At 45.9% G+C, this 17,320-nt stretch overlaps 1 protein-coding gene across 1 annotated transcript in view; it reads right to left on the reverse strand.

Moving 5' to 3' along the window:
* The window catches only part of Gng2 (G protein subunit gamma 2), a 107,273-nt gene extending 96,025 nt beyond the window's left edge, over positions 1-11,248 (reverse strand). Inside the window, exon 1 of the mRNA XM_052733474.1 lies at positions 11,155-11,248. The gene's annotated coding sequence lies outside the window, so the exon portion shown is untranslated. The remainder of the gene's footprint in view (positions 1-11,154) is intronic.
* Between the last annotated feature and the right edge of the window lie 6,072 nt (positions 11,249-17,320).

The following is a 17,320-nucleotide window of genomic DNA, read 5'->3' on the forward strand; positions in this document are numbered from 1 at the left end:
GATAAACAGTTCAAATCTGAGATTAACACTTCACTAAGTCCGAGCATTGACCGTGCTCTGTGCCAGGGAAATGGGCTTCCCCAGTTGACTCCAAACTCCAGTGGTGAACTCTGACTGGATGGGAAGGAGTCCTTCTACTAGAGAGTGGCAAGAAGACCCTGGTCAAACTAAAAGGCACTCTCCTTCAGGTTTGTAGCAGCATAAGTTATAGGGATAACCGCACTTTCGCGATAACCACTATAGTTTAGGCACATGACAAATAAACACTCTGTAGCCGTCAGATGAGGAAGCCGGGACACAGAATGTCTAAGCACCTTCCACAAGTGACTCTGCCTCCACACTAATCTCCGTTAACTACCTAACTCCTAAATACTAACTTTCCCACACTGCTGTATTTTGGATCATTTCAAGACACAATAAAAGATAGATCGGACCAATATATTTTGGCCTAGAAATTCTCACCTTGCCTTACATTTTTGTACTGAAAAAAAAACTTAAAGCTGTTTAATATCAACATTTTTTTTTTTGCTTAAAGGAGAAAAAATAATGATAGAACTGTTAGTGAAGTAGTTTAATAATACCAGTGGATATCAGGGTTCCATAAATATATTCATGAAGTTTTAAAGAAAAAAAAAGACAAGAGATCAATTCACTCCATGGAAACCCTCAAAAACGACAGTGAGGGGTTTTTTTTTTTGTTCTTGTTGTTCCTATGTCATTTTTTTTTTTCTTATATGGCTCGACACAGATCAGACAAATGCCTTCTTAAACAGGGCTCTGTTGGCATTAGACAGTAACTGTACTAGACATTAACTGTACTTTCCCGTTTAAAAATGCAAATAGATGAGTAGGAAGCACTCCATCATCCACTGCAGAGAGATCACTCCCACCACCACCTGTCTGCTAGGATGAGGAGAACACACAGCAGCACGTCTCCGCGACAAGCCGTCACAACACTGAAACCTCTCCTCTTCCTATCGCTGTGCCACACACATTACCTCAGAAATGCAACACCTGAGTAGAAAGTAGCACCAGAGACGAGCGTTGGCAACTGCTGGAACCACACACACTTGCCTCCGGAGCCAAAGACTGGAAACCGATTGTCTGAGAGACTTGCCATCAGACATGTCACAGATTGGGCAGGTCTCACTTACAGGTGCTGTAACCAACCCAGCGTACCCCTCGGGAGGAAACGGCCTTCTCACTGAAGTTGGACAGACAAATCCTTGGCCGCTGAGCTCGTTACTCAGCCCAGGCTGGCTTTCATTTAGATCAAATTGATGTGCATGATCAGTCACAGAGAACCAACTTGATTATATACATATATGCAGAAATGTAGGGTTGATTGTCTAACGGGAGTACTTTTCCGATCGCCTTTACAGGACTTGCCGTGTTTCCTTCAGGACGATTCTCTTCAGAGAGTTGTTCTTACCTGTCTTACCTCAGCGTTCTATTTTTCCTCTGCTTGGACTTCTTTCTCTGTCCTATCTAGATCACTATCACCAGCAAAAACAAGTTTTGACATGTGCGTAAGTGGTGAGTGCTGAGTGTGTGTGTGTGGTGTGTGTGTGTGTGTGTGTGTGTGTGTGTGTGTGTGTGTGTGTGCATGTGTGGGTGCATGTGTGTAGGGATATGTATATGTGTGGATACGTGTGTGTGTGTGCGTGTGTGTGTGTGTGTGTATGTGTGGGTGCATGTGTGTAGGGATATGTATATGTGTGGATACGTGTGTGTGTGTGTGTGTGTGTGTGTGTGTGTGTGTTGCTTTCAAAGTGAAATGTAGGAAAACAACTCAGGTCAGGCTGTGTGGTTTGGGGGAGCTATTTGATCTTCAAGTCTTGGTACTCTCACTTGCAAAATGGGACTAATAGTAGCAAAATATATTCACAGCCTACCTGGGGGCCACTAACCCCTTTGTTTTTTGTTAATAGTAGTGAACCTTTCTCCTGGGTTCTGGTGACCCTGTTTTTCACAGAGGTTGGGCTGCTCCAAGGCCTCTGAAAGGAAGCTCCCAAATTAGACAATCACAGTGGTTCCTTCTGCTTGGTCAAGTGTGAGTCAGGAGGGGAATACAGCTGGAGATGACTTTTTTTTTCCTTTCTTTTTCTTTCTTTTGCAGTGCTATGGAGCACATCTGAGGTCTTGGACATACAGGCAAGTTCTCTGTGACTGAGACGCATCCCCAGCCTTTTTTTTTGTTGAGACAGGATTTTTTCCTTGTAGTTTCTGATGGCCTTGACTTCACTATGGCCTCATACTTAAGAAATTCCTTCCCATATCTCCCTAGTGTACAGGTGAACCACAGGCTGTTTTTCAACTTTCAAAAGGGGTGCATGAGTGACAGGTATTGTCAAAAGTTTGTGGCCAGCCTGGACTACATGAGGAGCTCTAGGACTCTGGTAGACTGAGGGAGAAACTGACACAAAGGAGCACACGAGCTTCATGAGGAGAACCTGGCCCCTCAGCTGTGCCTGTGGGCTCCAAACTGCTCCTACTTTGGACTTGTAGGCCGCATCTCCACATAGTGAGGGGAGCTGGCCCGAGAGAGCACATCAGCATGCTGAGGCTAGCAGAGTGGGAAGAATAAAAGGGTTCAGCTCGTTGAGGACACTGCCCAGCTGCTAACTCATAGACTCTGGATCCCGAGATAAATTCCTATTGTTTCCACTTAGGCAACAGCTTTTCTCCCTCACCAGCAGCTCAAAATATTCTGGCAGAAAAAAAAATGTTCATTTCACGTGGTTAATGTAACAATGAGTTGAAAACAGTAACATATAAAGTGTGGAGCACAGCTTGAACGCTCCTCAGATGCCAGTTCAACTGGCGTGTGAGGGTGGTGCTATTCACCCCTTCTACCAGGAGGGAGTGCCTTCCTCCGTGTGGCTTGAAGGACTCCTCTGTAAGGGTTTTTGCTGCTTCCTCCAAACACAATAAGGGACAGAGAGCATTGCTTTCTCTTCTTTATTCAGCTAAGAGATGGATATCATGTATCTAAGGTTATTTTAAACAATAAGGATAGTGTTTACTTCAGACAACAAGCCCTGTTGAGTTGATTGCAGTGTAGGAAAAAATCTATAATTAAATGGAGAAGTCTTCCTGACTGTGCAAATCAATTTGATCTAAATAAAATCTAACCCAGGCCAAATACTCAACCGCATAGCCAAGCATTCTGCCTTGGAGTCCGTCTAGGTTGACCAAAAAGCTGCTTCCAGTAGAAGAAAGTCTGTAGGTCTTCCTGCTTCTGCGGGAGGAAGGGCATGTCGCCTCTGGGGTCCCACCTCATCCTTACTTCAGAAAAGTACTTGTACTTTCTGCTTGGAAGCACTCTGGTACAGCCTAGAGCTTCACATGCCTGACTCCTTAGCAACCTGGGTCTTAACCCCAATGTCGCCTCTTGAGAAGCCTTCTGGGATTATCAAAAACCAAAACCAAAACCAAACAGAAAAAAAGAAACCTAAAGCCCCGTGATCACACATACAACCTATATAACGCTACCTTCCTTCCCCCCGCGCCCCCCCCCCCCCCCCCCCCCCCCCCCCCCCCCCCCGCTTCAGCTAACACAACACACAGTGGTCGCTGATACTTTCTTCTACTGTGATTTATCTCTGCCCATGGTTTCCAATCCTGACTGACCCTGATTTCATAGTCTGGGGTGGAGCTGGGACATAGCTCCCCCCCACCAAAGTACTCCCTTGTGATTTCTAATGTGTAGTCAGATCTATGAGCCTCTGGTTTATGTGTTTATTGAGTCTGTCTCAAAACTAGAATTTAAGTTCTAAGAAAAGAAAGAACCCGCCGTTTTGTTCCCTGGCATCTCAAAGGGCAGGTGGCACAGGGCAGACATTCATTTGAGACTTGTGGACAGACTGACTAGCTGAATTGTAATCATTTCTGTATCTGCCTGTTTTCCCCAGTGGTCTGTGAGAGCCCAGAGAACAAGCTCTACGTCTAGCTCACTCTGCATCAAAACTATGAGTCACTCAAGAAAGTTCATTAAATAAGCGCATGATAAACAAATTGCATTGTGTGCTATGAGGCAGACAGACAAAACCCAACGTAGCTACTATCCTCAGAGTGTTTGCTGCGTGGTTAAAAGGGGAGTGAGTGTGCAAGATTAATACACACACACCAGAAGGAGCTAAGTGCTGTGCTCAGGGAAGAAAAAAGACTCTTGTTTATTCAGGAAGGAGGAGAAGAAAGTGACACAGCCTTCATGGAAGATGGAACCACTGGCCTGAGCCTAGTTAGAATCTAGCTCCTTGCAGAAGCAGGGCTGTGAGGTGAAATACAAAGGAGAAGTAGGCAAGCTGCTCTAAAGGGAGGACAGATCACTCCTGGCGAGACCAAGAGGCCCTGAACCAAGAGACTGTTATCACCATAGAAACGGGTAGACGGTATCGGGAGTTTACTTCCAATCCCAATTGCAAGAGCTATTCAGCTTACTGCTCCTCGGGTTGCTTGGTGAGGAAAATGGTGAGAGAGAGAGTTTTTTTTTCTAAGTAAGAACTGAAGGAGGAGAGTTCGTTAGCAGCCATGGCGTTAGGGGAGGAGTGGATTTGAGGTATAAAAAGGTGGTGGTGCGGGCTATCTCGGATGTGAGCATGGAGTTGGATGGTCTAGTGAGTTTGCTGTGGAAGCTTGGAAACCAGTGAGAGATCAGATGTGAGAAGTGAGCTGGGGCTGACCCTCACGCAGCAATGATTAGACCCAGAGGAAAGAATGGGAGTTGGGGAGAGGGAAAGAGAATGGGCAGAACCGTCCGACATCCTGTGTAAGCGTGGGTGGTGCTGGAAACCTTCAAGGGGTATGGAGAGAACAAGGGAGGCAGGAAAGGTTGTAAGAGTCAAGAGTCCCCAGGCATGACGGTACACACCTGTAATCCCAGTACTCAGGACATGGAGACAAGAGAAACCTGCCTTCAAGGCCAGCCTGGGCTCCACTGTGAGACCTTATCTCAAAGGAAAAAAGCCCAGATTAGCAGATTTTATTTATTAAGTTATGCATGTAAGTGTGGTGGTACTGTGTTCCCCAAAATATTGTGAACCCTAATAAACTTATCTGGGGTCAGAGAACAGAACAGCCACTAGATACAGAGGCTAGAAAATGGTGGCACTCACGCCTTTAATCCTAGCATTCCAGAGGCAGAAATCCGTCTGGATCTCTGTGAGTTCAAAGCCACACTGGAAACAGCCAGGCATGGTGACTCACGCCTTTAATCCCAGGAAATGAGGGCAGAAAGGTATATAAGGCGTGAGGACCAGGAACTAGGTTGGTTAAGCTTTTAGGCTTTCGAGAAGCAGTCAGCTGAGATCCATTTGGATGAGGACTCGGAGGCTTCCAGTCTGAGGAAACAGGATGAGCTGAGGAATTGGCGAGGTGAGGAAGCTGTGGCTTGTTCTGCTTCTCTGATCATTCAGTATTCACCTCAATACCCAGCCCTGGGTTTGTTTTTATTAATAAGACCATTTAAGATTCATACTACATGTAAGAAAAACGAGACAAAGGTAATAAGAAGGAGCCGATTAAGGAATGAAATCCGGGACTGGTGAGGTGGCTCAGCAGGTAAAGGCGTCTGCCACCACGCCTGATGACCTGAGTTCAGTCCTTGGAATACGCACGGTAGAAAAAGACCTGACTCCCACAGACCATCCTCAGCCCTCCACGTGTGCACTGTGGCCTATGTGCACACACACAAGTCAATATAATAAAAATGATAAGAGAAGGAAGCCAATATGGAGGGAAGAAGATAATTAATGTCAGAGCATCATCACTTAGGCGGTAAGAGGGAACAGAACAGAGTTGGAATGAAGGATATAGCCTCACTTTGAAGGAAAGGCTAGGGAAAGAACACAGAATGCATGTGACTCTGGTCCAGACACTTGCTGTGTGTGTGTGTGTGTGTGTGTGTGTGTGTGTGTGTGTGTGTGTGTGTGTACTTGTACTCCTACCCCACTCATATGTTAGAATTTAAGCCCCAGTGTTGTTGCACGGGGATTAGAGGAGGTGGGGCCTTCGCAGAGGTGATCAGGTCATGCACTGATTCCCTCAGAGAAGAGGGCCTTCCGGAATATAAAGGATACAAGAAGACAGGATCCCTGAAGAACAAACAGGTCCTCACCTAATCTACTGACACCATGATCTCTTATCTCCAGACTCAGAAACGGTGAGAAATGGATTTCTGGGGTTTGTAAATGGCCTGGTCTGTGGTAATTCATTATGGCAGTCTGAATGAAGACAAGGAGAAAATCTGAAGTGATAAGAATTGAGGAAGCCTACAACATATGTTAGAAAAAGAGAGGGTTGGACCAACCAACTGTAAGGAACGAAGTGAGTAGCGGTTGAGGCTGTCCAGATTTCACTGTGAATGCATGGGAGAGAGTGAAAGTGAAATACAAAAAAAAAAAATCAAGAAAGACAGAGAAGAAAAAGAAAAAAGGGGGAGGGGGCTTTCAAGAAACAACTGCCTGCTGACAGGATGGCGGATCGCAAGGCGAAGCCTCAGCCTGGCTTCCAGGCCTCTCTCCTGCCTAGGAGACTAGGCCCCATGACTGACCATGAGCATGAATGCCTGCCTCCAGCTAGGCCTCGAGGGTGGAGGAATCAGTGAAGACGCGGCTGCTCGGTCTCCCCTGGTCCTTTGGCTCATACTTGCCCAGAGATAAAAGGCTCCTTCTGCCTTACTTCAGACATCTGCAGGAAAACGACTTCAGAGAAACATGAAGTCACTCCAAGATCACTGAACAACCTCTGCTGTTGAGTGTGTTGTTTGTACAGAGTGTGTGCATGTTCATATGGGACTGTGTGTGTGTGTGTGTGTGTGTGTGTGTGTGTGTGGTGTGTGTGTGTGTGGTGTGTGGTGTGTGTGTGTGTGTGTGGTGTGGTGTGTGTGTGTGGTGTGGTATGTGTGTGTGGTGTGTGTGTGGTGTGTGTGTGTGTGTGTGTGTGTGTGTGTGTGTGTGTGTGTGTGGTGTGTGTGTGTGTGTGTGGTGTGGTATGGTATGTGTGTGTGTGTGTGGTGTGTGTGTGTGGTGTGGTGTGTGTGTGTGTGGTGTGGTGTGGTATGTGTGTGTGTGTGGTGTGTGGTGTGGTGTGTGTGTGTATGTGTGGTGTGTGTGGTGTGGTGTGTGTGTGTGGTGTGTGGTGTGGTGTGTGTGTGTGGTGTGCGTGTGTGTGTGTGTGTGTGTATGTGGTGTGTGTGGTGTGGTGTGTGTGTGTGTGTGTGTGTGTGGTGTGGTGTGTGTGTGGTGTGTGGTGTGGTGTGTGTGGTGTGTGTGTGTGTGTGTGTGTGTGTGTGTGCCGGAAGGAGCCATCACTTTGGCTTCGCATCCATGTCAGGCAGCTCACAACTTCCAGTAACTCCAGTTCCAGGAGATCTGACCCCTTCTGGCCTCTGTGAGCACCTGCACTCATATTCACACACATATGCACACATGTATATAATTTTAAAGTAAAAAGCAAAATTTTTTAAAGGGAGAATCACATTCAAAATTGGAAAGTATTTGAATGAACATTTCTTCAAGAAGACGCACCTGTGGCCAAAAAGGAAATGAGAAGTGAAAATCATTGGGAAACCGTCGATCACGTGGGATCCGCTCTTGCAAGATGGTGTTGGGGTTACCTGAAGCGCTATGGCCATAGCCAGGAAAATGCAAGTCCACTCACAAAGAGATTCCCCTGCCCACTCTACGGTGGTGACTATCCAAACAAATAAACAAAAGAACCAACCGCAGGTGTGGGTGAACTGGAACCACTGTCCCCTTCTGGTGGGATGTCAAATTGGGCAGCTGCTATAGAAAACAGTAATAGTGGTGCCTCAAAAACTGAACACGAAGCCAGGGACTCTACACACCTCTCCTCATAACAGCACTGTCTGCACTAGCCAAAAGCCGGTCCAAGTATTCATTAAGGGATGAATGGAAAAACAGCACGTGACAGATAGAAGTGATGGAAAGTTATTCAACTTAAAGAGGTAGGACACTCTGGTATGTGCTACAACATGGATGAACCCTGGGGACAATATAGAAGATGAATTAAGTTCATCACAGAACACTATGAGTCCCTCTCCATCAGGTTCTCAGTCAAATCCATAGAGACAAAGTCGTCGACAGCGTTTGACAGAGCCTGGGCTACAGCAGAAAAGGAGAGTCACAACTTAGTACTCACTGACTTTCTGTTCTACAAGACTAAAAAGAGGCCGGGCGGTGGTGACGCACGCCTTTGAATCCCAGCACTCAGAAGGCAGAAGCGGGCGGGACTCTGTGAGTTCGAGGCCAGCCTCGTCTACAGAGTTCCAGAACAGCCAGAGCTACACGGGGGAAACCTCTGTCTCAAAATAAAATAAAAATAAATAAATCAAAAATAAATAAATAAATAAAACAAAAAAGATTAAAAAGAATTCAGAGGGTGGATGGTGACGACATCAATGTGACTGCAGAACGGCATGCTTAAATGTGAAGGGAACGGGGCATTTTGTGTTATGAATATTCTTTTACGATAAAGAAATCTCTGTTCTCAGAGGCTATGGCAGAGACCAAGACTAAGCCAGCTTTTCCTTATGTTACTACAGAAGAACACGATGACACCCCAGCATCTTTTTGTACCCGACACTCACTTTATCCACACACAGAAGCAAAGGCTGCACCACATAAAACCCCGACTATGTGCTGTCATTCCTTCTTAACTAAGTTCCCAAATGACTGTACTGAGTCATGTCGGAAGAAGCACGGCAGGACCCAGGCACACCGTTCTGCTCCACAGCCTGCATTCTTGGCGGGCTACCACAGCCCTCTCTTTGCCTCACACTGATGGACCTCTCGTGAACAGGTTTTCTCCTTTTAGACTTACAGGTCGGCCCTGTCTTCTGAAGCAGACTAAAAAAGTTATTCGGCTAAACACATCACTATATATACCCATCATAGGAGGCCCAGGGCTGGCCATACAATAACGAGTCATGTTTCCATTCAGTCATTGACCATATGTCAGAAAGGAGGAGGGGGGAGCACATATAATTAAAATTTCAGTGTTTGTCCTTTCCTTCTAGGGCCACTGAATACCCTGGGCAAAAAAGAATGCCTGTTAGTATTCCGAACAGCCAGAAGAGTGGGAATAGTCTCATTGTGCAACAGAGAAGCATGCCCATCTGTTTCTTGCTTAAGAAAGAACCCTGCCTTTCATCCTTACTGATCTGCTGTTCCTCACTCACATTCTGCCTCAAGCTGGAATTTCACAATTAAGGAAATGTTTTGTGCTCGGCAGAAAATAGGTACCTCTTAGCTGCTTTCAGAAAGGTAGCAGGGGGTCCCTTGACTCTACTCTGCCTGCTGGCCAAGGTTTCATCATCTCAGTCTCTTGTGAGACATGGGGTGGGGGTGGGAGGGTGGCAGGGCGGGGGTGGGATGGGTATGTAACACATTTTCTAGAATTCCCAAACAAAGCAGGGTGTTGGCATCGTCTGGGGAGGGCAGGCTGTAGATGATCCGGATAGAAGAAATGTCCCGGCCTCCACATAACCCAAAGGCCCAGTTTTTTTATTTCATTTAGAGACACACAGCCGGATCACCCTGCTAGGTCTAGCCTCAGCCCCATCCGGAAGATCGGTGCTACATATTTTACTTTAGGATACGGTGGGGACTGTGGAACCCTGACACGATTTGCTTTGATTAAATTCAAGGAAGCCTTCCCAAGAGCCCCATGGTTACAGCAACTCCTACACACTCAGGAAAATAGAGATTTGTTTCTTTGGTGCCCATGAAAGCTTCCTGTTTCAGAAAATGCACTGCTACTCTGCAAAGTCAGAAAAACTAAATTAATTTCATAAAGGTAACAAAACAGAACAGAATCCCAATCATATGGCTCCTTCAACTGATAATAGTGCTTTCTCAAAAGTACGTACTTTGTCAATTGGTATATTTGTTTTTTTTAAAAAAATTGTATTTTAATAATTCATGAGTATCCAAACGTGCCATTGTATTGTTTTCATTCTACCACCCGAGGTTCCTTCTTTGTTTTGAAAAATTATCTCCTTTCACTACATAAAAAAAGTTTAAAAAAAATCATTTTAATCAATGCTCTCTTGTGCATAACCACACACTTTATGTTGGAGATATTTTTAAATTATGCCACAATTTATTAAACTGTTTATCCTACATATTCTGCCAAAGAAAACTCACAATCTCGATTCAAGCCCGTTAGACCTCTCTTTATTGCACTTTTACATGTATCATTCACAAACCGAGAGAGTTACCAGTCCCAGACCCATTATCAGCATCCACTGCTGGGGAAAAATTACAGAATAAAAATTGTGTTCTGATTATATTACTTCTGTGTACAGCATACACAGACAAGGGGACAAACCAGCTCACTTTGATATTATCTCTCTGTCTGGAATAACAATCGCTTCGATCTAGAGATGAATAAATCCATACAGGCATAGAATCCTGTATTCACACACCGGTATCCGATTTGGGGCAAGTTACCGTCCCTAGTCGGTCCTTTGAATAAGGATGCAACTTTAGGGTAAGACCTACTGACAAACCCACTCTGAGGTTAGTTACCCTGCAAGGAGCTGCACATAGCAGAGAGGAAGACACTGGTTCCTTAGTGGTAAATACTGCCTGTCCCTCACTCGCGAAATCTGAGCCTTTGTTGGTTAAAAAAAAAAAAAAAAACCTATGCACAAAAGGACCCAATCTCCCCAAAGCCAAACCACACAATACCACCACAATAATGTTGCAAAGAAGACGGCCCAGCGATATATAATATGAATGTGCTTAACGTCTTTCACTACTTACACCCCAAAACAAGGGACTGCCACGCTCGGTTGCCCAGACTGCAGCTTCACAGGCCAGCTGATGGCAACTCAGCCCTGCCTGACTCCCCGGCCAGCTAAGCAAACCACTTCTTACATTCAGCGTGTTTTCCTAAACACGGAGGGTGGTTCCCCGCTCCCTAAGCAAAATGTGTCACAAATCTGACCATCCTTCTCGGAAAAAAATAAATAAATAAATAAAGCTAAAAACCCCACCTGAACCACTTCCCCCCCGCAAAGCCTGGAACAATGTCCCTCGCTTCCCTACGAAATCCGCCCTAAAACCCACAGGCACGGTCATTTTTATCTCTATTCAAAAGGAGCTACATGGAAAACGTGTCCTTTACCTTGCTTGGCTCCCGACGCTTGGTTAGAGAGCAGCTTCCCCTGGCGGAGCTGATGGGTGGTGAGCTCGGCCCGCCCAGCCCAGCCCAGCGCAGCCCAGCCCAGCCCAGCCCAGCCCAGCCCCGCCGTAGTAGGAGTTGCCCACCGAGCGGCGTCGAGTGTCTGGGTAGCAGCCGCTGCAGCCCGGGCGTGAGTCCCCACCCAGCTTTGTCTTCAATCATCATTTCTACAGGAAGCAGCGCATCTCCCACTTCCTCCTCTCTTAGTACCGGCTAGCAAGCCAGCTTTCTTGTTTGCCTCGCACTCCACCGAAAGGGCTTCCTCTAAGTCGCTTTGCCTGCTGATGAGAGTAATTTGGCTCTAATCCCCTGGACCCCTTTGTTCCAGCGGCCCTCCACCCCCACATCCCTACGGCACTGTTTTCTTTCCCTATCTCATTCCCCAGCCCTCATCTCCCACCCAGGAGCACCCACAGACTGCCTCAGTGGGTCTCCTTCTCAACACCTAAGCTGCTTTCTCATTCTGAACTACAGCTGCTGTTTATTGGGTCTGTGGCCCCCACCAGGTTCTAGTCCTGAGATCCGGGGCCAGCCTCCACATCTCCTTCTGACTGATGGCCGATCCGCATTCCGGGCTAGCTCACAGCTTCTTGCTGCTGAGTTTTTCCTTTGTGGCCAACCTTCCCGGAGCTTCATTTCCCCAAGGTCTCCCTACCACTGAGGTTTTATTTAACCCATATGCTGAGAAAATAATGGCCCCACAGGACTTCTTCTGGGACATGGGAACTAAGCCAAGTCCTGCAACGCTGAGGTAGGCCTAACAGTGAAAACAGGCTGAAAAAGAGCGTGAATGAAGGGAGTGAGGAGGCCCTGAATGGCCTGGATTCCCATCCTAGAAACAGATCCCCTCCTCCACCACCCACGCATACATTGGTAGGGCTGAGAGGGTCTTCATGGCCTCCTGTCCCCTGCATGGCTGGTGTCATGGGTAAAGGTAGAACCTATAGGCAGTCTGTCCACCAGAGTTAGAATCTCAGCTGTCATCCCTGCCTGTGAATTTTAACAAACGACTTAACTTCTATGTGCCTCAGTTTCCCCACCTGCAAAATAGAGATGATTATACCATATTTCACAGTGAAAAAAAAAAAATCTGAGAACTAAATAAGACCAGACACATGGTGCACCGTTATAGTTCTAGGAAGAGAAGAACTAGTATGCAATACATACTAGTGCATATTATTTATAGGAGCTTGAAACTCAGATGTGACAGGTGACTTGAACAGCCAAACCAGAACCAGTGTTTGTTCCCCTGGTTCCCCCTACAGTTGTTCACAGCTGAGCCCTGATGCTCACGGTAACATTATACCCAAGGCTTGAGTCATTCTCTCTCTTGGTTAAGGAAACTACAGTTTAAACATTGGCAGGGTGGGAGGGGGGCGGGGTGGAAAAGCGAGTCCTTGTTCCAGAAGGGAGGTGATGCTGTACCAGCCGGATGTGGTAGACAAGAGAATCACATAGAGCTCAAGGCTTCCCTGGTCTCAAGTGTAAATAATAAATCAGTAAATCCTCCCTCAGAAGCAGGGCCTGGAAAGCCACCCTTCTCAAACACTGGAAGTAGTCTGCAACTGTATTTTTAAGGTCCTATCCTACCTTTATCCCCCAGCAAGGAAACGGACAGGATCACTAGAAGTCTAGGACTGATGCAGGCTCATCAGGTGAGCATTCTAGCACACCTTGGGGACCACAGCCTGTCATCCTGGCAGGTACAGAATTTAATCTCGGTTCCCTGTTGTTTTGATTTCAGGTTCCATGAAGTTTCCTGGAAATCTTTTTATTGTAAGGGACCCTGGTGTGGAAAGTTGTTGGGTTTTTGTTTGTTTGTTTCCATGTGGAAGCTGAGGAACCACCTCTGAAGTAACAGCAAATAGGAGTGCTCTGCTAGAAGATGGGACAAAGGTCCAGTGTCACACAGGTTATCACAAAGCCAAGAAGCCTGATGCTAAAGGTTACCAGAGACGTCTAATGTAAATTATACACACACACACATACGTACATACTTATAACACATATGTAATGTATATATAACACAGATACATGATGCTAAGCCTAAGAAAAATTAAAAGCATGCTTTTAAAGTTTTGGGGAAAAAACCCAAGAATTTGGTCATTTTCAGACCAGCTGAATCTAGCATTAGCTATTGATTCAGGTAGACCTTTACTTTGAATCCTATCTATCTATCTATCTATCTATCTATCTATCTATCTATCTACCTACCTACCTATCCGCCCATCTATGAGAAAGGGGTTGATACTTCTGTGTAAGCTTTTATAAGAAAATCCCTTTTGATCAATGAATCACTAGGAATTAGCCCTGCTGCCTTCTGATCCACCCTTTCATCTCTGGTCATAAAGTTCACAGCAGACTGAGCTGCCCAGCTCCCAGAGAGGTCAAAGTACCAAGTCAGGTTTTCAGACCTTTCCCCTCCTGTCATTGGCCTCATTGCTTCCAGCTAGTTCTAGCAGTTTCTTTCTTTTTCTTTTTTTTTTCAGGAGACAGAAGTCAAGGGTGGGTGTGTAGCTCAGCCAGGAGAAGAGATTAATCCAGTTTAGTTTAACTCAAACACAAGCATAGGAAGTCCTGACACCAGGTCTCCAAAGCGCCCATTTCACAGGGAACATGGTACCACTTTACCTTATGTGAAATGTTTGTGCCGTCAACTGTCAGATGCAAGCTGCCTTGCATACGTTAGATCAATGCAGAGACAGACTGAAAACCGCCCTAACGTCCACCACTGTCCTTGTTTGCAGAAATTAATCCCTTGTTGCATTTCTCACATGTATCTGATAGTGGGGGCTGATGAGGACATCATTTTAGCCTGATGTCTGTCCTGCATTTTTGAGCATTCTGGCTAGAAGATTCTAGACATTGCTTTCACCAGAAGCCTATTCCTCTTTCTATATTCTCCATTTCCTTTAATAATGCACATCAACTGATTGTACACACAGTATTAGGATGGCCCCAGACCCCTTTTCTTTGCTAGTTCAAAGAAAGTCAGTCTTTGGTTGCTGCCTCCAAATTATCTCCTTACTCACTGTGATCCTTTCTCTCCCCTGCCACCACCTTCTGTCCCCACTGCTCAGGTTTCCTATGTGACTGCAATGTCCCTACTATGTGCTGCAATGTCCCTACTATGTGCTTCTACCTCCAGCCATTCTTCAAAGCCATCCTCCCCAGAATTACAGTTCCAAAATGAAGAGTTGATCATTACTCCGTCCCGTCTTCATTCCTCCCTTTCTGCCTTCCCCAGGGCTTAGGAGATACAGTTCTAAACCTCTTTGCACAGCACATAAGACCCTACATGATGTCACCTGTCCACACTCCAGCCTCATTGTCTCTTTCAGTTCCATGTCTGCCATCCCAGTGGGTGAGTGGTAGAGCCTGCTTCCCACCCCCCCCCCACCTCTGTACCTTGACACCTACCATCCCTATCTCCACACATACCCTCCCTCATCCTTCTCCTTATGACATAGTCTGGAAAGCCCCTGTTTATCACTCAAGACAGCCTTTCCTAAAAGCCTTTTGTGATGGCTAACTTTTGTTATCCACCTGACTGGATTTCAAATCACCCCAGGAGACATCTCTGGATGTATCTTGAAGGTGTTTCCAGGGGTGCCTCACTGAGAGAGGGAGGTGCACCCAGAATGTGGGGAGCACCATTCCCTGGGATAGGAGCCCAGACTGAATTAGAAGGGGGAAGGCGGAAGGCTGGCTGAGATCCAACTCTCACATCTTCCTGCTTCCCGTGACCAGATGTTGCATACTTCCTCCACCATGTGCTGTCCCAACCATGACAGATGACACCCTCTAAATGTGAACCACGATAGACCCTCCTTCCTGGGGTTGCTTTTGTCGAGTATTTTGTCAGAGCAGTAAGAAAAGAAAAGAAAATTACACACACACACACACACACATATATGTATGTATATCCATCCCCATATATATGTATCTCCATATCTATCCATCCCCTGGCCGTGTAAGCAGAGCGGGTTCTCTCCTCTGTGAGGCATTCTGCCTTGCTGCTTCAACACTGGTTGTTTTAATGCTCATCATAATGCCTGTCTCGCCCCTCTGGCTTGGGCCCCTTTGTGTTTTCTTAACCAATGTAGCAGGTAGTTCATAGACATCTGTGTATTGAGCAAACAACAACTGTAACAGAAAGTCTCAAGCTTTTGTATTTCTTTGGGTACCTTGGAAGGGGGGTGGGTGGGAAGAAAGTCTGAAATGAGAACTTGGCCAGACTGTAAAGAAACCCCCCCACGCCCTGCAGAAAACCATGTTAGTGTATACCAAATTCTGAATATTCGCTGCGGCCGCATACCTGACAGAAGCTATTTAAGGCATGAGAGATTTATTTTGCCTTATGGTCGGGAATATAGTCTATCTTCATGGGGAAAACATGGCTACTTCCCATCAGCTTGGAACCAAGCCTTCAACACATCAGACTTTGAGGAGACACTGGAGATACCGGTCACAATGAGTTTATTCTGACTAGCCAGCGTCTCCAGAGTGTCCAGTACCTAGAAAGCACAGTAGGCATTAAATCTTTGCTACGTGGATGAACGAAGAACCCCAGAAATAACAGAGACTACTTATCATATTAAGTAAATGATGAAGTTTAGTATGGATTAGACTCACAGCTTCTAGGCTAACCAGATGGCTCAGTGGGTAGAGCACTTGCCATGCAAGCCCAACCACCTGGAGCTCAATCTCTGGAACCCACATAAAGGTCGAAGAAGAGAACCAGCTCCCAGAGTTGTCCTCTGATACCCACACAAGCACTCGGGCAGGTACACACTCATGTGTACCTCACACCCCACATACACACACCACTATTACCACTGCTAACAACAGTAACCACAATCGTCAAAGCTCCTGGATATGGTGTTGAGGTGAAGGGTTGCTGGCAAGGACTTCTGTGTCTCTGGTGTACAGCAATGAATCTGTGATCATGGCATCAGGTCATACCTTTTGATACTAGACTGTCTCCCTCACCCAAAGAAAATTGCCTCATACCCTGAGGGATTGGTTTCTCCTCACTTGGTGCCTGGAAAGTGGTTCATCTACAGGTGCCTTTGGGGACCGAGGGGGAGAAACTTATCCTTGCACAGATAGATGGGTGTGTTGACCCTGAGGCTGCCGCCGTGTTTGGATCCATCAACTGGAGTAACTCCATGGTGCTCATGAAGACATGCTTCTCGCACTGTGAGCTCTTGTCTCCCTGGTATCAGTAACTGAGAGTCAGCAATCTTCCGCAGCTTGTCTGTCCTGCAAAGGACAAGACATTCCCCCAGGTACTGTTGGCATATTTCGAGAAGGACAAGAAGGATTTGTCTCCTGAGGACCCACTTTAAAATAAGATCTCCAAAAAGATGACTCAAAGACAGGCATACAAACAAAACCCATGTGTTCTTATTTTAAGAGGGAGAAAGGTAAACAGTTGCTTCTAAAATTCAGGACCTCCTCTCACCTGAGACAAAACAATACACTTTTTTTGTTTGTTTTTGTTTTTGTTTTTTGAGACAGGGTTTCTCTGTGTAGCTTTGGAGCCTGTCCTGGAACTCACTCTGTAGACCAGGCTGGCCTCAAATTCACAGAGATCCGCCTACCTCTGCCTCCCGAGTGCTGGGATTAAAGGCGTGTGCCACCACTGCCTAGTAACAATACACTTTTCAAATGAAAGTAGAAGAAACTGAGGAGGGAAAATAGACAACATGTAACAGCCTCTAACAAGGGGCTCAGACAAAACTGAATTCACCCAAGAGTATTACTTCACTCTTTAGGTGAGAAGGAAGAAAATAAATTCAGTTTAAAAGGAATGGAAATATTGCTGGAATTAGTCATTTAGTAGCGCTTACTTTTTCTCTAAAACTGGATATAATTATATATTCAAACATGCAAATTCTTATTAAGAACTTGCTGAGGAACAAAATAGAATATGTCACTTGTTTCACGAAGTTTATGTGATCAAAGGGAATCGACAAAGGAAATGGTTAACAGAAAAATATATATCGTGTAACATTAAACCTTGTGAAGGAAAACAAAACAGTAAAGGGGACAGAGTGGCAGGAACACATGCTCTATTTTAAGGAAGACGGTCTTCAAAGGGTGC

The sequence above is a fragment of the Peromyscus californicus genome, unplaced genomic scaffold, assembly GCF_007827085.1.
Source record: "Peromyscus californicus insignis strain IS unplaced genomic scaffold, ASM782708v3 Scaffold_12__1_contigs__length_115047231, whole genome shotgun sequence".
In the NCBI taxonomy this organism is placed as follows: domain Eukaryota; kingdom Metazoa; phylum Chordata; class Mammalia; order Rodentia; family Cricetidae; genus Peromyscus; species Peromyscus californicus.